This window comes from Otolemur garnettii, unplaced genomic scaffold (genome assembly GCF_000181295.1).
Source record: "Otolemur garnettii isolate 467f Iridium unplaced genomic scaffold, OtoGar3 scaffold00054, whole genome shotgun sequence".
NCBI classification, from domain to species: domain Eukaryota; kingdom Metazoa; phylum Chordata; class Mammalia; order Primates; family Galagidae; genus Otolemur; species Otolemur garnettii.
The window spans coordinates 3366938-3389230 of record NW_003852449.1 but is presented as its reverse complement, the minus strand read 5'-3'; the positions used below and the strand labels follow the sequence as shown (position 1 = coordinate 3389230).

The following is a 22293-nucleotide window of genomic DNA, read 5'->3' as shown; positions in this document are numbered from 1 at the left end:
AAAATCATAAATTTTACCTTTTTATTCTTCTTTTAAAATTATTATAGACTTTTTTTTTTTTTTTTTTGCAGTTTTTGGCTGGGGCTGGGTTTGAACCCTCAACCTCCGGTATACAGGGCTGGTGCCCTACTCCTTTGAGCCACAGGAGCTGCCCCACTCACTTATTCTTAATTACTATTCAGAACAAGTCATTAAACATCTCATCAGTATAGTATGAGCAGACAAGATTCATCTCTACCTGAACTACATGAATCCACCTTCTCGTTCCCACTCTCCTATTCCTTTTTCCCACAGCTCACATATGCACTTGGAGGTGGCTTTCCTGGCACAACTGATGGCTCCTTTCCAACATAACAGGATGAGAAAAGAGAGTAAAACTGAGATGTAGAAGGAAAAGTATGGAAGGCTTAGCCAGAGAAGGTGAAGAGCTGAAATAACAAAGAACAGTCTGGGCATGGCAAGGGAGGAGAGGAGGAGATGAGCAGTAGAAGGAGGCTTTGCAAAGAGGTCCGAGAGAGCGTGCGTTTGGGGGTTGGCATAGGAGACGCTCTGGGATAGTTGTGGGTGGCCGAGACTACAGCGTGTGGAACGGGGTGTGATGAGGGTTTCTGGTTTCTTGCCTTGGTCCCTTCAGCGTTCCTACAGAGATGAAGTAGAGAATAGCTACCTTTTTGGCTTGCTAAACTGTGGTATTTGTGTACCATGGAGTACTACAACCGTGAGAAGGAAGGATGGAGACTTTACATCTTTTGTGTTTACCTGGCTGGAGTTGAAGAACAGTCTCCTTAGTAAAGTAGCTCAAGACTGGAAACAAGCATCCCATGTACTCGATACTAATTTGAAACCAGTAGATGAACAGTTATAGGCCCACACCAGAGAAAAATCACAAATTCAAGTAAGGGGAGAGGGCCAGGAGGAGGGGAATCAGGAAGCTCCCACCTAGTGGGTACAATGTAGGGGTGAAGGGCCCAACTCAACTCACAGGCACCTAACAGATGCAAACAATGTAACCAAATTGTATGCACCTTATATTAATCTGAAATAAAAAAATAAAAGCCATCATAGCTGATGTGTAAAAAAAAATAGCCATCTTTTCTATTACTTTTCAAAATTTATTTTTTTAAGTTATTTCTTTGTTGCCCGACCATGCTTCTTCATAAGTAATTCAGTGCAGAAATGGAACCAGGAGTTGTCCAAGAAGTTTTTAGGGTTGTCCACGTAACAAATACTCAGAATTTGGTGTGCACACACCACGGCTCTCTGCAGATACTTTGCAAAAAAGAAAAAGGAGGATCATTGTTTCTTACCCCATGACCCACTTCTCATTTTCGAGACTTCCTTTTTCTCCAGTCTCCAGGCACCCAGAAGGAATACAAAAGCAGCTTGGGAATTTCTGCCAATGATGCCTTTTCATAAATACAAACATCTGTTAACTACCTGCTACGTGACAAGCAAAAATAAATAGAACGTGGCCCTAACGTGAAGGGGTGGGATGCTAATGGCTGGGCTGCACTACTAGCAAACCATGAGAGCAGTGCAGTCAGTGCCAGGCCGGAGGCAGAGCTTCTAGGAGCTCCACGGGGCCACAGAGGGCGAAACACTGACTCTGCTTCCATAGTCTCGGGAGGCCTCTGGGAAAAGCTGAGGCTTAAAGGAAAAGTCGGAGTTTGCCACCGGACAGAGTAGAGGAGGGAGTGGGGACTTCTGGCAATAGGAGCAGCCCAGTTAAGATGCAGAGGAGCAAAGAGTGTGGCCCCAGCAGGAGCCTGCAGCAAAGGTGAGTGTGAGCAAAGGGAGTGGGCACTCAGGTGAGAACGCAGACAGGTGACATCTCAGAAGGCTCCATGTGCCATGCAAAGAAACGAAGGCCCAGATACTGTAAGCAACAGGGAGGAGGGTACTGAAGAATTATAACTGGGCAGGGATATGATCAACCCTTCACTTTAGAAATGTACTTCTGGTGGGGGAGGCTTAGAAGAGAGGCTGGACTTGGAGGACCAAGTAGGGACCACCATGGTCATATAGGAAAAGCAAAAACATGTATGAAAAAGAGACAGTGGCAGGAGAATAGAGAGGAGGGGTTCAGGCAAAGAGAGATCCTTTAGGGGTGGGAATGAAAGGATGAGAAATTTTAAATCAGATGAGATAGCAAAGAGAAAAGTTCTGGAATTATTCTTATATTCCTGCTCTGGGCAACTGGTTTGTATTCCTCATTGAATGAAATTGAGACCACAGGAACAAGTGAAGGTAACACACATAATTTGGGGGCTATGAAATGCAAGGACTCCCAGGAAGACCCAGCCAGGATGCCCAATGCTAAGAGGGACACCTGTCCTCTTCATCAGCGCCAACCTCCTCTGCAGGTAAAAGTGAGACGCACAAAGCATTAGTGCATGTGGGTAGGGCCGTGGGAGAAGTGCGTGCGTGTGGGCAGGCATGGTGGGCAGGCATGGTCAGTAAGTGACGCATACGTTGCTAATGAGGAGGTGTCACTTGTAGTAAATGAACAGTGCACAGATTTAGTATGAGTACATGTCAGGCTTGTGCCAAGTGCTCTAACCTGGATTAATCTTCTCTCTTGGCCAATCGTCACCCCCACACTTTACTTTTCTCCCAGGAAAAAGAGGCTATTAGGACCACTTGACAGCAATGAGGTATTAATGACAGGAAGCAAAAGATATTAAAGTCTAGTTTTTAGCTTTGGAGAGAGTTTTGCTGGCATCTCCCAGCAATGGCCAGATTAAGCTACTCTGAGGGCCAGAGATAGAAGAGCTGATTAGAAGGCAGCAGGCCAAATTATACTCATTTTATTGTGTGAAAGAGGTTTTCCTATACAGGCGTAATAGAAATTACCAACTGTTCTGATGGCCGAGACAGAGGCAGGGAGAGAGGGGGAGAGGCTGAGGGAGGGGGGAGTGAGTGAGGGAGAGAAAAAAGAATTTTAAAAGATCTACAATATTTGTATCTGGAGTGACACGCCAGAATCCACTGGTCTAAAATTAACTGAAGACTTGTTTCCATAATCTTTCCAACCGTTAATAACATGCTTCTCATTTCTCTCCGACTTGGCATCGTGCATATTTAAATTTGCATTTGAAATCTCCTGATAATTGGCATCAGGGTTTCTGATTGGAGGTAACTCACATCTTGTTTTGTCAGCCCTATGACCAATCCTCTCCTGCTACTCTAATTCTATTTGCTGATGGTTCAAAGGTAGTTTCTCCTTTTAAATCTTGAAACAAGCCATTTTATAATTTTCAGGTGCTAGTGAGTTAACATCTGGTTCCTTTTCCGTGAAGATTTCCAGGAAAAAAATAAGCAAAGTCTGTTCCTGGAACATAAAATCAAATGAAAGGGTATCCTGGGAGTGTCTCAGAACATTTCATAGAAATTAAATCCTGTACCTTCCAGGTTGACGTGCTGTGGTCCCCAAGGTGTGTTAGGCAGGTTCACCTGGGGAGCCACTCTGCGTCAGCCCTAGATTTCTAATATTTCCTGCCGGTTTACTTGCTGGAGGATCGAGGCAGGACTGGAATTAAGCCTGTTGCCTGAGAAGGTTTGCTTTCCAGGCTCTGATGCCTGAGAAGAGGACTTTTAACTCAAAGGTGTTGCCTGGACACCAGAGCAAGGATTCCCCGCCCCCACCCCACATTGAAGCTGTAGCTTCTCCAAAGTAATTTGGAGTGTTCGCACTGGGGGGGAAGAATGACTCACAAATTGAATAAACCATTAAGAGCATCATTGCTTAGTCACAAATGTGCTGTAAATGACGAACCAGAAAACCAAATTCTGGTCCTGGTCTGGCTGTCGACTGCCCGAGTCACCTGCGTCTCTTAAGTTCCAGGGTCTTCTAAAAACCGCGAGAGCGAATGTGCGTTGAGCACTTCCCGCGTTCTTTCGCGGAGCTGTTGTTAGCATTGTGGGTATTGACTCCAGCCACCCTCAGATTTCCAGGGTGGAGAATGACTATAATCGTCTCCATTTTCCAGGTGGGGAAACTGAGGCACAAAGAAGTGAAACAATCTGCCCAAGTCCACACGCTCAGTAAGGGTGGCACGGGCAGCTCTGGTGGGCACACTGTGCGCTGTCTGCCCCCACCCATGACGCGGCGTTACCTCCCACCAGGAAGGGAAGGGGCCGGGCCCTGAAGGCGCTTTCCGCCCCCCCAACCTGTTGGCATCCAGCCTCCCCTCATTCCTTCCATCTATGAGAACTTTCAGGAATGCGTCTTCACCATTAGGCCTAGAAGGTAGCATTGCAGGACTTGGTTTGTTTCCTGTGCCCCACAAGAATACTTATCAGGGTCATTCTTTTCTGAGCATGTGGGTTAAGTAAGAGCTCGGTGGTGGTGGGGCCTTGGAGAAAGGAAGCACCTGGAACGCTGGCTGCAGCAGCAGGCAGCGGGTGCAGGCTGCAAGCTCTCAGCCAGGTGACTCAGAGGGTCCACACTCAGTCAGGAGGAACAGCTGAGGCTGGGGCCGCATCTCAGGGCAGAACCTGGCTGGGGGCTGTGGGTCCCTAAAAGCCGCAGGGGCAGCAGCAAGAACAGCAGTAACAACAGGCCAAGTGCAGGCTGAGAAAGCGGCTGGGTGCCAGGAGGGGCCCACTGAGGCAGACTGCGGGGCGGGGAGGGAACAAACAGCGCTGGAGGGGCTGGAACAAAGGGGTCCAGGGATTCCCGGGAAATCACTGTCAGCAGCCCAGGAGCAGACAGAAACCGCTGGACTCAGCCCTGCCGTGGAAAAGAAGCCAGCGGCTGGCAGCCACCAAGAAGAGGAGGAAGTGGGAGATGCACAGCTTCCTGTCGAAAGAACGTTGATTGAAGACAAAGCTGGGTGGGGACTAGTCCCTGGCTGCAGCCTGCCACACACACAGCGCGGCCGCGGCAGCTCCTACACTGCTGGGCTGGGCTCCCGCGCACTCGGCTCTGTTCACAGGGAGCAGCCCTCTCCTGCGACCAGCCCGGAGCCAGGTAAAGCGAGCGTTTTCGCTGTAACTCAGGGAGATGACCGTCGCCTGTGGTTTTAGGGGCCGATTTCTAAGGGAAGATAGGGACGTTGCTTTAGGGTTGGGGAAAATGATTAGGGTGGGTTCTTGGGGAAGGGTTTTTGAGAATGACCAAATTGATGACACATTTGCTTTAAAAAAAATCAATGCTTAGCTTTGGTCCCTGGCCAGGACAACACGTTAAATGCAAGAAGCTGTTTGCATAGTTCCCTGGTGAGAAAGCTGGGCTGGGTGGAAATCCATTAGGGCTGATCTCAGCCGTGCAGTCCCGGGTCTGGGGTGGGTGTGAGGTGTTAATTGCGTTCTCCTTTTCACACTTTGCACGGAGTGGCTTCTGGTTTGCAGCATAAAGGCTGCAATTTGGCTTTAGAGGGGTTAAATCCTTTTGTACTTAGATTTTGCCAACAAAGGCTTGCATTGCGTGTGTGAGGGGCAGTATTTACCACCAAAACCAGTGTCTTCCTCCCTGGGCTCTGAGCAGCTGTGTTCAGGATAAGCTCAGATACAGCTACGGCTTGCCAGTAGGTCTCGTCCTGAAGTTGCATCCTTCTTCAAAGGAGTGTGGCCGGTTTAGAGACAGTGACTTGTCCAGAATCAGATACTGGTATATAATGGGGTTTATGTTTATATGCATTTTATTTATCTCTAGGTAAAGGTGGGTGTTAACTTCAGTAAGGAACAAAATAAAAGCACAGCCAGCTTCTTTGATAACCTGTATATCCTGCAGATAGACTGAAGTCGTAAAATGAAAACGTGCTTTTTATTCTTTGATTTTCTCAAGTAATGGATATTCTGAGTAAGAGCCCGGGACCATGACACGTTCCTATTTATGAAGGATGTGTAAAAGTATAATAAACAGGGCTAATGGATTCAGACTGAGATGGGGAGACCTCCTTTGACAGGATAGGCAGGAGAAAAGGTTTAATACTCTAGTGTAGCATAATTTAAAAAATAAGGCTTTTTGTCTTCAACAGGAAGTACAGTTAAACAATTCATAGTCATTGATGAAGGTTTTTGCGTAAGTTTTTATAGTGAAAAGAGATGATTTTTCGAAATAAAGAGAAAAGCTGCTTATAGTGGAGTAAAGATAATACAAATCTCGTACTTTGACGCTCATCCATTTTTAAAATCCAGGTGTTTAAATGCCACAGATGCCAGCTGAGGGTGCACGCACCTGCCCCCTCCTCGCTGGTCACCCTGCTCCATTGTAGAGGGCTCCAGAGCTTTTCTGAATGTCTTTATGAAATTGATTTGACTTCTCAACATGTGTGGGGTAGCAGCACGTTTTCAGAGCTAGGAAGCTTCTGTAGATACTAAGGAAAAGAATGCCTCTTTCTCGGAGGCTGCTCTCATGAAAATGAACCTGCACCACGCCTGAAGGAAGCAGCATGGCTGGTGTGGAAGCCGTGACGCTCCTCTGAAGGGGTCACTGATTCCTCCCACCAATGGCTGTACAAGTCACCCCACGGATTCCACAGTTCCACTCCCTACGTGCGTCCTAAAGTAAAATATGTAAAGGTGATCTTCCCAGAGAGAGGACGGAGACTAGATCTTAGGTCTGGACTCCCCTAAAGGAGTTTATGGTCAAGGTGTGTGTTAGGACGTGGAAAGTTGGGAGTGAGGGCTGGACAGACGGCCCTCGCTCACCGCAGGCTGCCCTCGCTAGCTGACGCCAACACCCTGCTTTGTTTGGGGATGTGCAGACTGTCCGTCCTCCTTGCTTGTCTGTGTGAGTTTCGCACGAGAGTAAGAAAATGAAACCTTGCCTATAAGCACGATCAGTCAAGAGGGTCCCCTGCCATCTTTCTGAAAACTACTAAGGGGCACTTATTGTCTGCACAGCACAAAACATGTTCTTAATTATGAAATTCCAGCTTTAAGCGGAACATTAGTAACGACAGATTAGGAACTATGATGGTAGAATGTTTAGGAAAAAGGATGTCTATCTCCCACGCTGTAAAAAAGACTGTTTCCACGGATTCTAGGCAAGTGGAATATTGAAAGACATGATGCTTTCACTCAGGGTATTCAGTGGCTTGTGAGAGAAACAACCAACACTGAAATTTTAATTGTGTGATTTTTTTTTCTGCCATATGGCCAATGGCTGGATGGAAACATGACTCCATTATTTCACGGCCAGCCCTGGGCCTCAGATGGTGGGCATGCAGTGAATGGGTTTGGCCGGCTGACTCTCTCAGCCTACATCAAAAGGCAGGCCCAACCCTTCAGTCTGAAAGCGTTGTCGTCTAAGTAGAAAGCCTATTCAGGAAGGGTTTCTGTGGGTAGAAGAAAAGACCACCAGAGAGAGAAAGGAACGTAGGCTTTGGAGTGGGGCGGAGCCGCCTTGGGGTCCTGCCACCAGCTCTTACTACTTGGCAGGGCACGTGAACTTGCGAACCTTAGTTTCTTCACTGCAAAGGACGGGTGAGTGGTTGATAATCAAGGCTTTGTTTTTGCTTTTCTGCGTGGATGAGTGAATGCCTGGTATGACAAAAGTCATTGTTTTTTGTTAATGGTGGTGGCAGAAAGAAAAGTTACCATGTTGTTGATCTTTGCCACTGCCTCACAGGTTTAAGGAGACTTATTTATTGTGATAGAATATATATAAAACTTCCCATTTTAACCATTTTACGTACAGAATTGTGTGGGATGAACTATATCCACATTGTCGTGTCACTGTCACCACCATCCAGCCACATAACTTTTATGCTTCGAAACAGAAGCTCACCTATTAAACAGTAACTCCCCGTGCCCCTCCTCCGAGCCCTCGGCAATCACTGTTACCCTTCTGTCTGTGACTTTGACTAAGCACCTCACATAAGTGGAATCATCCAATATTTGTCCTTTTGTAATGGACTTAGTTTGCTTAGCGTAATGTCTCAAAGATTCACTAGGTTGGAGCACATGTTAGAATGTTCTCCTTTTTAAGGCTGAATGATAATTGTGTTGTAGGTATATGTGCATGCCATGCTTTACCTGTCCTTCAATGGCCATTTGAGCCGCCTTTGGGGTGTACTGGGAATTACACTGCTATGGAAACAAATATAAAAGTATCTGTCAGGGTTCCTGCTTTCACTTCTTTTGGGTACCCAGAAGTGGAGCCGCTGGGACATGGTGACGACATTGTTCAATTTTTGGAGGATCTGCTGGTCTGCCCTGGTTTACAGTCCTGCCTGCAGTGAGCCAGGGTTCCAGTTTCCTCACTTGCTCACCCATCCTTACTTTCTGTGTTCTGTTTGCATATTTGATAATACCATCCTAAAGGATATGAAATGTGTCTCACCGTGGTTTTGATTTGCATGTCCCCAGCGATTGGTGATACTGAGCATCTTTTCCTGTGCTTATTATTCTCATTTTATATCTTCTTTGGAGAAATGTCTCTGCAAGTTCTTTGCCAATTGTTAATCAGATTATTATTGAGGAGACATTGTAAGAGGGTGGGATCTCTTAACATAATGTGTCATTAGCTCATGGTTATGGTGTTAGTATTTAATCTCCTGTGTCCGACAATATTATCCCTGCCCAACTAAAGTACTTCTCTCAAAAGTAACTTAAAGTCAAAGGAGAGAGTAAGAGAATATGTGTAGCTCCTGCTAACTGGTGATGGTCAAGAGCTTGCTAGTGAAATCCAAAAATATTTTTTTTTACAGTAAGTGAAGTTTGTCTTTATTTGTCTTAATTTACTTTTAATTAGTATATTACAATGTTAATATCAAGTCAATACAGAATTTATGGTATGGTATGGTATGTTTACCGGCAGCCACACAAATGACCCTACCAGTTAAGTCATGGGCCAGTTGACTCCCAAGGAAGTGTGGGGACGTGTTGCCACAGTGCCTCTCCGTTCCCCAGGTAGGAGCTGAAGCTTTTCAGGATGAGAAAGATGCTCCAAGGGCAGCAGAGTCAGAAAAGGGAGGCAAGACTGAAATACTAACTGTCCCCGAGCCCTCGATGATGGAGAGAGGGCATAGTAGTTAAACAACACAGTGGGCTCCTGAGACCAGCTGCTAAGGAAATGGGATTCTAATCTAAGTTTCACTTTTAAAATAAAGAATTCCTCTGTTTCATTTTCAACTACAGGTTTCACACCTAATCCTCAAACCGGTGAGGCAGGGCCTGGACAGGGCTGGGGAAAGCTGGGCAGAAAGATCAGGGAGGCTGCCCTGAGCAGCAGGACTTATGAGCCATGGGGGAAGTGTAGCCTTTGACTTTCAATGGTTTGAAGATCTCCCCAGTGACAAATGTTAACTTTCTGTAACTTACTCTGTGCCTGTGTTAGGAGAGAGATTGTTAATCATGACTCCCAGCTTTATTTAATTTGCACATCTATTCATTCTAAAATTACTGGGAGAATCCAGGGGCCCAGCTTTACTAGATCTGGGCGGGACAGGCCTATGGAACTTGGCTCCCACATTCCCCCCAGGGTGCCGGATATGCTAATTAGATTGCTTTGGTCATCCATAATATATACATGACAAAACATTACATTGTACTTCATAAATATATAATTATTATTTGTCAGTTAATGACAATAAAAAAGAGTTAGTCTCTGGCCTGGGACATGGTAGAATGGAAGAGCTGAAAATGACCTGGGGGCAACCCCTCCAGGCTGGAGAATGTCAGGCCTGGAATTGGAAGTTGCACGGCTGATGAGTATCCCACCCCCAATTCAAACTCCATCTCTCTTCCCTCCATATTAGAGCAAAGTCTTAATACTTGGCCACTATTAAGATAGTTAAGACTAAATATTTTGTTTTTTAAAAAAGAGGGAACTATTTAAATCTGATACTCCACATAAATATGGCGCACGCATTCAAGTGTTAAAGACGGACCTATGGAACGGAGACTCAGATTTTTAGGTAGGAGTATTAGAGAGCTACATGGTTCCTGAAAACTCTTACAGCAAAGAAAACAAATTCATCTAACAGAAGTCAGTGTTCAGGCAATCCCTGGAGGACTTTATTAAATGTTGAAAAAGAGGGAGCTCACTTCTCAAACTTCAGTGATCGTATGTTTCTTAGAAGTGGTACCACTATATACCAAGGTTTGGGATAAGATGGGACCAGCCCTTCTATCTCTTTTCAAGTACGTGTAAGCAGTCATGCTTTACTGGAAAACCAAACTAGTGTCTTGACCCCTTCCTTCCTGTCCCCTGGCCTTCCCTTGCCGCCGCCCCCATCAGCCTGGTTGTGGGGTGAGGTGCCCCCCCATCTTCCTCCCTGGGCCCCAGCATTAGAGGTGGGAGCTGAGGGAAGGGCTGGAGACTGGGCTGGCTGGCTCTGCTCCAAAGTCACTGCCTCTCAGCAGGGCCTGTGCTGTTCTTCAGAAGTACTTTTCATCTTTTTTATTTCACTTTTCACACTCCCCTGTGCCTTTTCTGTGGAAGCTATTCAACCCAGGTCCCCATTCCCTTTCTTCATTATAAGTGACCTCACTTTCTCTTTTTCTGAGAGGGCCCATGTCACAGGCTTCCCCAGCCTCATTCCTTCCCACCTCAGAATTCCTCTCTGTCTTTATCCCTTTGAACGGCCGTAGCAACTTACCATGGACTAGGTACCTCATAAACAACTGCAATTCATTTCGTACAGTTCTGGAGGCTGGAAAGCCCAAGATCAAATTCTGGCAGATTTGATGTCTGTAAGGGCTTCTTCTCATGGATGGAGCCTTCTTGGGTCCTTATGTGGGGCAGGGGGTGGGCAGGGGCAGCCCCCTCCCTCAAGCCTCCTTTATAAAAGCACTAAAACCATTCATGAGGGCTCCACGCTCATGACCTAATCACCTCCCAAAGACCCCACATCATCATACCATTGCATTGGGGATCAGGTTCCGACATATGAATGGGGGGTACAAACACTCAGACCATAGCATTATTCATTCTGAAATGAATGAAATTAGCATAGACTTTCCTCCAAGCCAGAAGTACACCCTCTACTGGGACTTTCCGTCTCATTCCCTTGTATTTTCTAAGGCGGTGGGTGGTTCTCAACCTTCCTAATGCCACGGCCCTTTAATATAGTTCCTGTGGGTGGTGACCCACAGGTTGAGAACCACTGTTCTAAGGGCTTGTGCTCTGACAATAGTTCTCTTTCCTACACACTTAGTTTCTCCTTATGGCCCCTTTCCTCGTTGCCTGTGAACTTGCTTAATCTTTCCGTATACACATGACGTGATTAAAAACAAATGAGACAGATCTGCTGCCAAGAAAGCTCGTCCTTGACTTTTGGAGCCTCTGCTAACCTCTTCTCCAACTTCTCTGCTGACCATCCTGCTCCCTACCTACCAGTGTGCTCAAAATCCCACTCTTTGGACACTTAATCTCTCCCTCTCCCTTAGTTAAATCCTTTCCTGTGATTTCAGTCGTTGTTGTGTGGGTCCCAAATCTGATTCACCCCCCTGGTATCTCACACACTCCCGGAGCTTGTCTGTAAATTCATCAGAACATCCCATCCACTGGAAGTGAAACTCACCTGTCCAAATTCACCCTCACACAGCCTTTCCCGCACCTCCAAACCACCTCCTTACTGACTTCATGACTGCTCATGACACCCCTTTTTCTAACAGCTTAATGATGTGAACTCCATTTCACTATTTCCCTCCCCGCACAGCCCTGGTTTGGGTAGGTTGCCTAGCAGCACTTTGCGTTGTGAATGGCAAGGCTGGGCTTTGGCGTTGTGTGGGTCAGGCCCAAATCCGATTCGGCCCCTGGCATCTCACACACTGCCGTAGCTGGGGCTGCCCTCTGCTCCCCTCCACGTCAGCAGCCAGCGCCTTAGTTCAGGCCCTCCTGATCTCCAGCTGCACCCCTGGTTGTGTTTTCCTTTCTCCCTGGAATAACTTTCCTGCTCCCCCTTTCACATTCACCCCCAGTCTTGATCTTCTACAAAGCCGAATTGCACCTGTCCTGTGAGGCTCGGGTCAAGTCTCCCTCTTTCACGCAGCCCTCTGGCTTTCTCCGCCATCCTCCCTCTAAGGAACAGTCCTTGCTGCCTGGGAAATCTTCTGTTCCCTCATCGCAGCATCTAGCTCATTCTGGGGTGTTTGACAGCCATCTGCAGAGTTGTTTTCCTTTGACCGTATCACAAACTCTGTGAGCACCACGGTCATGTCTGGCTTCACCTTTGCCTGCCTTCTACCATGGGATACAAGTTGTTTATCACTTATTTAATGAACTTTCTTGAGTGACTCATTTCTTTGATGAAAGAGGGCTGGACAGAGCACTTGTCTTCTAAGAGCTCACAGACTGCTGGGGACATCACAGAGGACATGCAGTCAGCCAGTCTGCCCACAGCTGTAACTGAATGTCCACGGCACTCCGCCCGCCCCAGGGACAGTGCATGAACAAAATAACCCAGTTCTTTGTTTTCTTGGAACTTACATTCCAGTGTTGGGAAAGACCCAGAAAACCCACAAGCCAGAGGTTTGTAGAGCTGGCTGCACGTGAGGATTCACTGAGGGGCATTTTGAGAAAATATCCGTGTCCCCGTCTCACCTGGACTAATTAAATCTGAAGAAGCTGGGCTTGGAACCCACAGACAGAAACCAGTTACCATAGAAGGAACGGGCAGGTAGTGGAGCCGGGTGGAGGATGGGAACAGAAGCAGGGACTGACAGGGATGGTGCCCACGCTGGTGGCAGTCGGGAGTTCACTTCCCTTGGGTGCTCCCTGAAGGCTTCTCAAAGAGGTGACATCTGAGTTGAGACCTAAGTAATGGTTGGAGCCGGCTACGTGATGACTTCTGAGGGCAGAGAAGACTTCAGGCAGAAGGTGCAGGTGGCTATCTGAAGTGAGGAGGAGGGAAGGCCCAGGACAAGGTGGCCGTCACACACGTGTGCTGTAATGTCCAAACAGGCCGTGATGCCTTTTCTTCATAGAAACAGCTTTTCAGCTAAACTAGGAGGACCCCAAATTCAGAACGTCGGGCCGCTCCACTCTCTCCGTGGGTTTTATTTAGTGTAGATTGATGTTCACAGTCAGGAAGGTGCTTGATTTGATTATTTTTTTCTACACCAGTCCGCACCATGGTTCTCATCGTTTACAATCACCTGACATACTTGATATTATCTTTCAGATGAATGGAGAAGAAAGGCAGTGGCTTCTGCCCTCAATTCTGTTTGGGGGACCCAGGGAGATCCTCGCGGAGGAATCATTAAAATCACACAGTAAAGCGATAATTCATTTGAATGAGTGGAGATCCACTTGTTTCAAGAATCAAGTTGAGAACTAGCATTTGCTAAGCATTCAGTGTGCCCTGGGTGCTTTAGACATGTTACGTTTTTAGCTAGTTTTAAAAGTAACCCTATGAGATGAGGACAGCATTTGTCTAATTTACTCAGTATGCACCAGTAACGGTTGTTATCTTGCACATTGTACTTTACATCTCTTACAATTGCAGAAGTCAACTATGACTTGAGTATTTCAACGTTAATACAGTTTTCCCTTACTTAAAATGTGTATACATTTTTTTAACACTCTCTGTATTAGGGACTAGGCAGATAGAACCACTGGGATTGGCTAACTTGAGAATTTCCTCCTGAGGCCATGGTATAGTTTCTGGGAAGAACATGGTCACCAGATCCCAGAAAAAAGGGTCTGGTTCTATTAGCAAAGAAGAAGGCTAATGGTTACCGGGTAGGCAGTCAACAGGGTCCACCACCACCATAATTCCCATGATGTAAGTGAAGATATTAGGGCTAAAAAGATGAAATGTCTTATCCAAATCACACAACAGAGTTGAGTGATTGAATTGAATGGAGCTTCCATTCAGTTCTCTTTGAGAAAAACAAACACACACCCAAATAAAAAAATTGTTTTGTTGATAGTGATGATCTAGGTAGGCCAGAGGCAGAATTCTGAAGGAAAATGGAATGGCTGAAGTGACAGAAAGGATAGCCTTCTAAACAAAATGTCCTGGAAGGAAATATATCCAGTCTTATAGAGCACTAAGAATGGCATTTAACTTAGATAACCAGCCCTGCATTTCTACATTGTAAAAAATTATGTATGTGTATAATTAAATTGAGATTTCCTGACTGGTCATTTAAATCAAGTCAGTCTATATAAAAATCTACCCTGGGCCATGTAATGAGCTAGAGACGCCAAGGGTTCTACGCATGTCTGTTGAACTTAAATGAAAACCTTGTTTTCTCTCAAGAGACATGTATTTTGTTGATTACAGCACCTGTAGAGAGCAGAATGAATAATCTCTGGAATTTCTTTTCTTTTTTTTTTGGAGACAGAGTCTCAGGCTAGTGCCCTGGCAACATAACTCACAGTAAACTCCAACTCTTGGGCTCAGGAGATCCTCTTGCCTCAGTTTTTTTTTCCTCTATTTTTAGTAGAGACAGGGTCTTGCTTTTACTCAGGCTGGTCTCAAACTCCTGAGCTCAAGCAATCCACCCGTCTCAGCCTCCCAGAGTGCTAGGATTACAGGTGTGAGCCACCACACCTGGCCTGGAATTTCTGATTATAAGTTACAGTAGAACCTCCCTAGCTGACCACTTCTCTACACTGACCACCTCTTTAAGTTGACTTAATTTTTGTAGACCAGACATGCAGGCCTGGTTCCTTATGGTGACCAGCTTCATATGTTGACCAGTTCAAGTCCCTTGGGTGGTCGCCTTACAGCGGTTCTACTGTAGTTAGAAGACAGGTGTCTGCTTTCCAGCTCTGGAGGCAGTGTCCGCAGGCCCATTGTGCTTGCCTTTCTTCAGGGTTCCTCCGTTGTGCCTTGGGGTTGTGTTTCCGAGGCTACAGGTATAAGGCCGCCCTAGTGAGAGAGGAAGTTTCAGTGGAATCGCAGACAGTGTTGTGACTGCTTGTCTCGTAGACGCATTTCTGTGCATTTTCATCATAATAGACTGAGCATTAATGGTAGGAGTACTTCTCCTGTAATAAATGATTGAGTGCCTCCTACTCTTAGATTTGCATTTTTGAACAGGAAAGTAAGTTAATTTCTAGGCTTTGCCAGCAGAGCTCTGTTTAAAAAGAATATTTATCTGGTCTATGTAGACCCATATAAGAAAAATGGTGAAAAAAATTAAATAGGAAAAAGATTTATCATCTTAGAGGTTTTTGTTTTTTTTTTTTTGGAAGAACCAAATTGATCCTCTGCCATTTTCTCAAACCTCGTGAGTTATGGTTGTGTTTAGGGGACACTGTTGGGTATGGGTATTAAACCATTTCATTAACAGTTTAATTATTTTTTTTTCCTTTGGGAAAAAAGTTGGTATTAAATAGCTCTACCACTTTTTAAATTAAAATAAGAACAATTTCGGAAAATATGAAAATTACTAGGCAAAAAAGACCCCCATTTCTACTAAAAAAAAAAAGGTACAACTAGTTTCTTATTATGTGTTTTAAAATAATCCTAAAATACCATAGTGTAGAAAAATAATATTCTAAGGCATAGTACACAGCAGTGATATAGTAGTTAAAAGAATCACTTGGGCAAGTTGCTTAAACTTTTTATGGCTCAGTTTCCTCATCTGTAAAATGAGAAAGGATAATGATCCCTAAGTCACAACGTTGTCAGAGGAAAATTACGAGTGTCATCTATGTAAAATGTTTATTTACATGGTGCTTGAATTATAGTGATTATTCAGGAAGCATGACTATTATCAGCATAATTGTTATTGTTACCACAAGTCTGCAGCAGGGTATATTTTTTCTATCCAATGGATTCTTGCTGAATTCCGCAGAAGTGATTGTTACCGCCCAAGAGTAATCATAGGTTCCCAGACCTGGAAGTAGAGAATCTCCCAAAGAAGCCGAGTTCCCGTGTTAGTCTCAAGTTTGCACTATTTGCTTAGGAATCCATGTACTTAATCATAAATATTTCCAGTTTTCCTTTCCAACTCATGACAGGCCGACCCCTCCCAGGCAGAGCTGGTTGGGTGTGGCTGTGTGGCTTGGCCAGTGAAACGTGAGTAGAGGTAACGTGCATTACTTCCAGGAGGATGTCAGCACATCCCTTGGCAGTCACCAGTGGTGAAGGACAGAAATGGTCTCTGCACTCTTAAGCCTGGGACTAAAGTCAAGACGATACAAAGAGGGTCTCCCTACTAACCTGTAATGTAGACAGAGTGAGAAATAAGCTTTCCTAAGCCAGAGAGTTTTCGAGTGTAACCTCACCTATCTTGACTGCAACACTCCAGTTTTCCTTTCAAACTCTCGAGAAAAATGTTGATTGCAGTACAAAAAATGGGTAGCTATTTGGAGATAGTGATTTTAAGTGACTGTTTTCAGTTGTGTGTGTGTGTGAGGTTGCATCGTGTGTTAGTATACAGGGACTTAAGGGAAATAGATTTATATAAATAATGTCCATCGAAATTTATTTTACTTTTTTATTTTGATTATTTCAGGTTAATGTGAAATTTCTTTTAAAACAAGATTTTTTTCCATTTAACACAAAGGAAATCAACACACCCAAATTAACAACGTATGTTTTGGGAAGGTTTTTGGGGGGGTGGTGGGGGAGTCAACTCTGATACCAAAGTCAGGGCTCTGAAGCTCAAGCCTGATAAAGGTGTTAGGTTATATTCCCTCTTGCTGAGAGCTCTACCCAGAAGGGCACCGTGTGAAAGGAAGGAACTTTCTGAGAGCAGGCGATGCACTGAGCCGTGATGAGGTTTATCTCCAGGGAGAAAATCGCCCTTCTCCAGCCCTGTAGGACACTCCAGGTAGTTAGGAAACAGGTCTTAAATAATAGTTACTGAGTAGATGAACAGAAGTGGTCCACAGTTCTCCCAAGCGTCTGGACCCTTTCATGTTTGCATTTTAAAAATAAATTCTTTATTTTGGGTATTGGTTTAAAAATATCTTTGTACAAGGCTCACATCTATGGAACATTCATATAGAGAGGAAACTCAGAGATTTAGGCTATTTCATTTGACATTTTCTACTACATACTTCATTTCACCCATTTGGGTCTCTAAAACTACATTATGAAATACTTTAATTATTTAAATTAGGAACAGATTCATTATCTCCAGTGTACAAACTCAAATTAATTTCATTTAAATTGATTAATCTTGGAGTGTGTAAGGAACCAAGAGGGTTTTTTACCCTTAAGGGGAAGGGCTCTCTTTCCATGTAGCGGTTATGCTAATAAGCACAAGGAATTTACAAGAAAACTTTAGATGGCTTTTATAAACCAACCAGAAACCTGTGTGTCTGGGGCTTCAAGGGGAACAATCTGTGAGTCATTTTAAAAAACAAACACACTCATAATCACGGTGCGTGTTGTTACCATGGTAATTAGGCCTGTGGAATTGGCTTGCGTTTGTTCCAGCCAAGGGAAGAGGGGAGAGAAGCTGCGAATTCAGAGCTTTGACTACCAGCTTCAGTTTGCCTACGGCAGGAGAGAACTAAGGGGAGCCCTGAGGATACACTGGCACAGTCATTTTGAGAAGGAAGTGAAGAAACTCCACTGCCTTTGTAACCGAATGTGAGTTAGCCCAGCTAGGGGTGGGCACTGCGGTTCCCAGGGGAGAAGGCACCGTTTGGCATTCTCTTGGGAAGACAGGAGAGGGTGGCCGGCTCCTCTACCTGCCATATGATTCCACGTGAGTCTCTTCAGTTCAACATCGTGGATTGTCACGTGGGCCGTGCACAGGGCTGTAACGGTCCTCTGACAGCCATGCCACTGGCAGAACGTGACTGTGGGTTTAAATGGTCCTCGGTGTGCTATTCTAATGTGGTTAGAGACCAGTTTTAATGAGGCCATTGTTTTGGATCAGATTTCCAAGTAGACCAGGTGCTTTTTCTCTGTTTTAGGGACTGACTCCTTTCTCTGAACAGTCACCTTGTAATGAGGTCCCCAACACAAAGGAGGCCAGGGAGGTTGTGTGAGCTCTGCAAGTCTGTTACTACCCCAGGGGAAAATGAAATCAGAGCACACACTTGGTAGTTCTTGTGCCAGTGGGATGTAGGAGTGATCCATTAGGATTCTCTGTGAAGAACAAACACCACCCCTAAAGGTAGGAGTGTATTTATAAGTCTGTTTTTAAAACTGTTTCTACATCCACTGTAGGAAGCCTGGGTAGTCTGCTCAATGGATAATTATAACGTACTGACTAAAGGTTTGTTGTTTAGAGTATATATCACAACCAGATTTTAAAGCAGGTTTTATTTTATTTATGGTTGAAACAACTTTTCCTTATTAAAACTATTTTTCAGCAGGCTTGGAGAAAAGTGCCATGAGGTGTGATTAAAGTGTTGTGCAAACTCAGAGGCTGTGTTTGTTGTGCGCGATGTGTGCCCGGCTTATGATGGAGTAACTACTTTTAAACTACAGAATTCACTTTTCCTTTTATGTCTGGAAAAAGTGCATATGTTGCCCCAACTTCATTCTGTGCTTAATTTTTTTTTAATATTAGTAAATAAAAATTAACCTAATTTTTTTCCTGATTGGTGAATAATCCATGCTGATTATTGAAAATCTGGAAAGTATCGAAAATTATAAATGAAAAGTAAGAACAGCCCTGTCCATTAATTAAGTTCTTAGTTAAGGTGTGTGTAACAGAGACCTGATTTCATAGTGGCTGACAATGTAGAAGTGGGTGGCCCAGGACTGGTGAGGTGGCCCTGTCCCATGGGTTGTGGAGGGACCCAGGTTCCTATTGTCCTGTTGTTCTATCATTTTTCTCATGAGTTTTGGCTTTCATTGACTAGGGTAACTTGCCATAAGGGCTCCACTAGGACTAGCAGGAAAGGAGAAAGTTAGATGGGGAGGGCATGACCCACTATGTGTATGATAGCAAATATCATCCTATTGAACTTGGTTAGATGGCCACATATCTAGCAGCAAAGGAAGCTGGGAAAAGTGCCTGTTCTTGATGCGTACGTCCTTAGCTTAGCATTCTACTAAAAGCATGACAGGGCTTGGCGCCTGTGGCTCAAGCAGCTAAGGTGCCAGCCACATACACCTGAGCTGGTGGGTTCAAATCCAGCCTGGGCCCGCCAAACAACAATGACAGCTACAACCAAAATAAATAAATAAATAAAAGCATCACAGATGAGGAGAACAGATAGTGGGGGCATATCTAGCAATTTCTGCCACCTCCATTATGCTGTAAAACAGAGATAATATGCTATTCATAATTTGATGTATTTTCTTCCCGTCTTTTTCTAGAAAAGACTATCAAAAAGATGTTAGGTATCATGTATACTAGACAATACTGTCTGTACATAATAGATGGTGTCTGTGACACAGACGTGATATATTTTAAAATGTTGAAAATATACATTAGAAAAAATATGTATATGAAAATACATATTGGAAAATTAGTCAAGGTCACACTATGTTAGATGTTTTTTCTTCTCTTTTCATGACGTATACAGTCTTCTAATCAGTTAAACCTTTTGCATTTGTTGTTTTGAAGTTCTATCGGGTGGAGTTTCTGTTTTACTTCGGAGGTTGCACTAGTGGTATTTACACTATTTCTGACATCTTCATAAATCATTCTTTGTCTACAATTTGGATTTTTTGTGATTAAAGTCAAGGCATGGCACCACTAAAACAATGACAAGGGACACATTTGAGTCTCTTGACAGTAGAACTTCTGTGAGGTGCCCACCAAGGGACTGTAATCCACCAGTCAGCACACGGAGGTGGTCACCATAGGGAACTAGACCTGCTGTGCTGATACGTACACTGGTGCATGTCTGGTCTATGAAAATTAGGTCTGCTTAAGGAGCTAGTCAGTGTCGGGAGGTGGTCCGTAGTGCCAAACTGCTTCTAGAGAGGTTGTACCAATTTCTGTACGCTGTCCCCAGTGACGTGTGACCGTGCTGGACTCAGAGCACCCAGCACAGCCCTGTAGTGCCAGTCCCATCTCATCCCTGTTAGCCCTGGGGCTCATTCTCTGAAGGTAGATTGGTTTTTGCCCTTGGCTTTTTTTTTTTTCTTTTTGCTGTCATTTAATCATGAGAAATTCATTTTCTAATAACTTTAGTCCATTTAAAAACACAGCCACTTGCAGTGGTCTGGGAGCATCACTGGTTGGTGGAGATCGCAGCGCACACCAGTCTCTCGTGGGGTCATGGAGGCACTGCATGCACTTTGTGGACTTGAGTTGCACCCTTAGTTAGGATACTCTGGGTGTGAGATAATCTCTTTGTTCTAAGACACTTTAAACTTTGAGTGGTGACATGTTCCATGAGACGTTAGCAGTTCCTTTTGAGCTGGGTGCTCCATAGCTTTTCAGGAATCAAAATCCCCTCTACATAAGAACTTTCTTAGATATGAGCCACACCAGGCATGAAACAAAATTGGGCCAATTCTGCTCAGCATCCACTGAGGGCATTGGTGGGTCAGGGCGTTGGTGTCTTTCTACTTCTTGTTGGGGTTTTTTTGGTTTTTTTTTTTTTTTAAGGAACAGTCTCAATTTGTTGCTCAGGGTGGCGTACAGGGGCATGATCATAGCTCACTGCAATCTTGAGCTCCTGAGCTCCCGGATCCTCCAAGTAGCTGGGATTCTAGGCATGTGCAACCATGCCTGGAATTTTTTTTTTAATTTTTAGTTTTTTTGTAGAGAAACAGTCTTGTTCTATTGCTGGTCTTGAACTCCTGGCCTCATGAGATCCTCCTGCCTTGGCCTCCCAAAGTGCTGCAATTATAGGCACAGGCCAGTGCCCCTGGCAATGTCTACTTCCATGCCCCCTGTAGATGTTTGGATGTCACAGACCTCTCACACCTGCTAACTTTTCCTTTCCCACCTCTTTAAGGGCCAGATGCACACAGATCATGTGTGCTCTGATTCTGTCCCTGACACTCGGAGCAGGTGATTTTTGTCCTGCTAGGAGCAAATCAGGTTAGATCAAGAGGACAGCTTGTTCTTATTCAGCCCTCTGTCACCAAGAACTCTGCTTTCCCTCCGTTCTCAAAGGTCCTCTGTGTTTTTATGTTTTCTTGCAGGGTAAGGAATTTCACAAAAAAGGGACCCCTATTTCTCTGATCCATGTCTTAAAAGAAAAATTGTTAACAGGATGTTTCTGGGCTCCAAATCTTAAGCCTGCGAGATGCCCCCCACCCAACCCTTGTGACAACACTCTTTACCACCAGCCCTCGTTACAGAACCGGTTAGATATTCTGCTCATCCTGCTTTTGGGAGTCAGGCTATTTCTCCTTTTAAGAAATCATTTTCCTGTCTGCTTTCTCAACAGCCAGATCCACCAGTGAGCATCAGGCTTTGGGAACTAAAGAGGTAAGAATTACAAAATATTTTCTTCTGGAATCCTCTTGATTCTAAGCAGAACTTCAAGAGGAAAGAAACTAAGTGGTCTCCCAGGTGCACACGCTTAAATGTGTGATGTTTTATTGAGAAGAAATAGTCATTGCACCTTTACCAATATTGGCGTCACTAAAGGATTTAAAGAAAAAAGATGGTTCTCCTTAACGATAAGTAAGGTCGAATTTTCACCCCAATTTTTCCATCTTTTTTCTGCTAAGATTCTGAGTTGGAGAGGATTTGAGGTCACTGCCTTAACAAAATGTGTCCCCGTGGCACCAGACAAGATTAGTGTGGGTTGCAGATGCCGAGGGTACAGACTGTGCAAGATTAGGGCAGAGAGGGCTGAACGCTGACTTTAACAGATTGGTGGTAAACGTGGTAAGGACTTTGACAGCAGCAACAGCAATAACAACAAAAGGTCAATCTAATGCTGTCAGGGTTTCTAAGTGAGACGCTCACTTAGGTTTCAGACTAGCTAAAGCCATCGGAGTCTGGTTGTGGAGTTGAAAGGTCACCACAATCCAGAGACAGGTGATGCTGCGTTTGTCCCCAAGGTGATCAACCTTGAAACCAGGATACACAGTTTCCTCTAGTCAATGACTTGGTGCCCCCTCCTCCCCTGCCCTGCCAGTTTTAAAACAGAACCTCATCTTGAAAAACTTAACGCAGGTACCAAAGTAGAGAGAATAATAGAATGAACTCCCACAGCCCTGTCCCCCAGCCTCAGCAATCACCACCCTGGGCAGTTTCATCTTCTTCTCCACCCGCTTCTCCTCTTTCCCTACTGGGTGACACAGCAGCTCATTGAATTTGATTATTAGATTTTTAATTCTTTGTTGGACTGTTTAGTGGCTACAGCAAGATGGTAAAGAGAAAATAAAGCCTACTCGTCACCTTACTTGGTGCACTGATGCTAGTCACTTGCCCACTGTTCATTCCGCACATGGCTGGCTCTTAGCGGGTCTCAGACCTTCCTCAGGCTGAGAGGGACAGTTTTCCACAGCTCACATGTGTGAGGGCCTTGAATTTGGACTTTGGATATCTCCAGATGAG

The 22293-nt window shown here is 44.8% G+C and overlaps 1 protein-coding gene across 2 annotated transcripts in view; it reads left to right on the top strand.

Moving 5' to 3' along the window:
- Window positions 1–4882: 4882 nt before the first annotated feature.
- The window catches only part of GNG2 (G protein subunit gamma 2), a 98780-nt gene continuing 81369 nt past the window's right edge, over window positions 4883–22293 (top strand). Inside the window, exons 1-2 of one of the 2 annotated variants that reach the window (XM_023514507.1) lie at window positions 4898–4972; window positions 21173–21213. The gene's annotated coding sequence lies outside the window, so the exon portion shown is untranslated. Of the gene's footprint in view, window positions 4973–21172; window positions 21214–22293 lie in introns of both variants that reach the window. The other variant, XM_023514508.1, reaches the window with a different exon arrangement.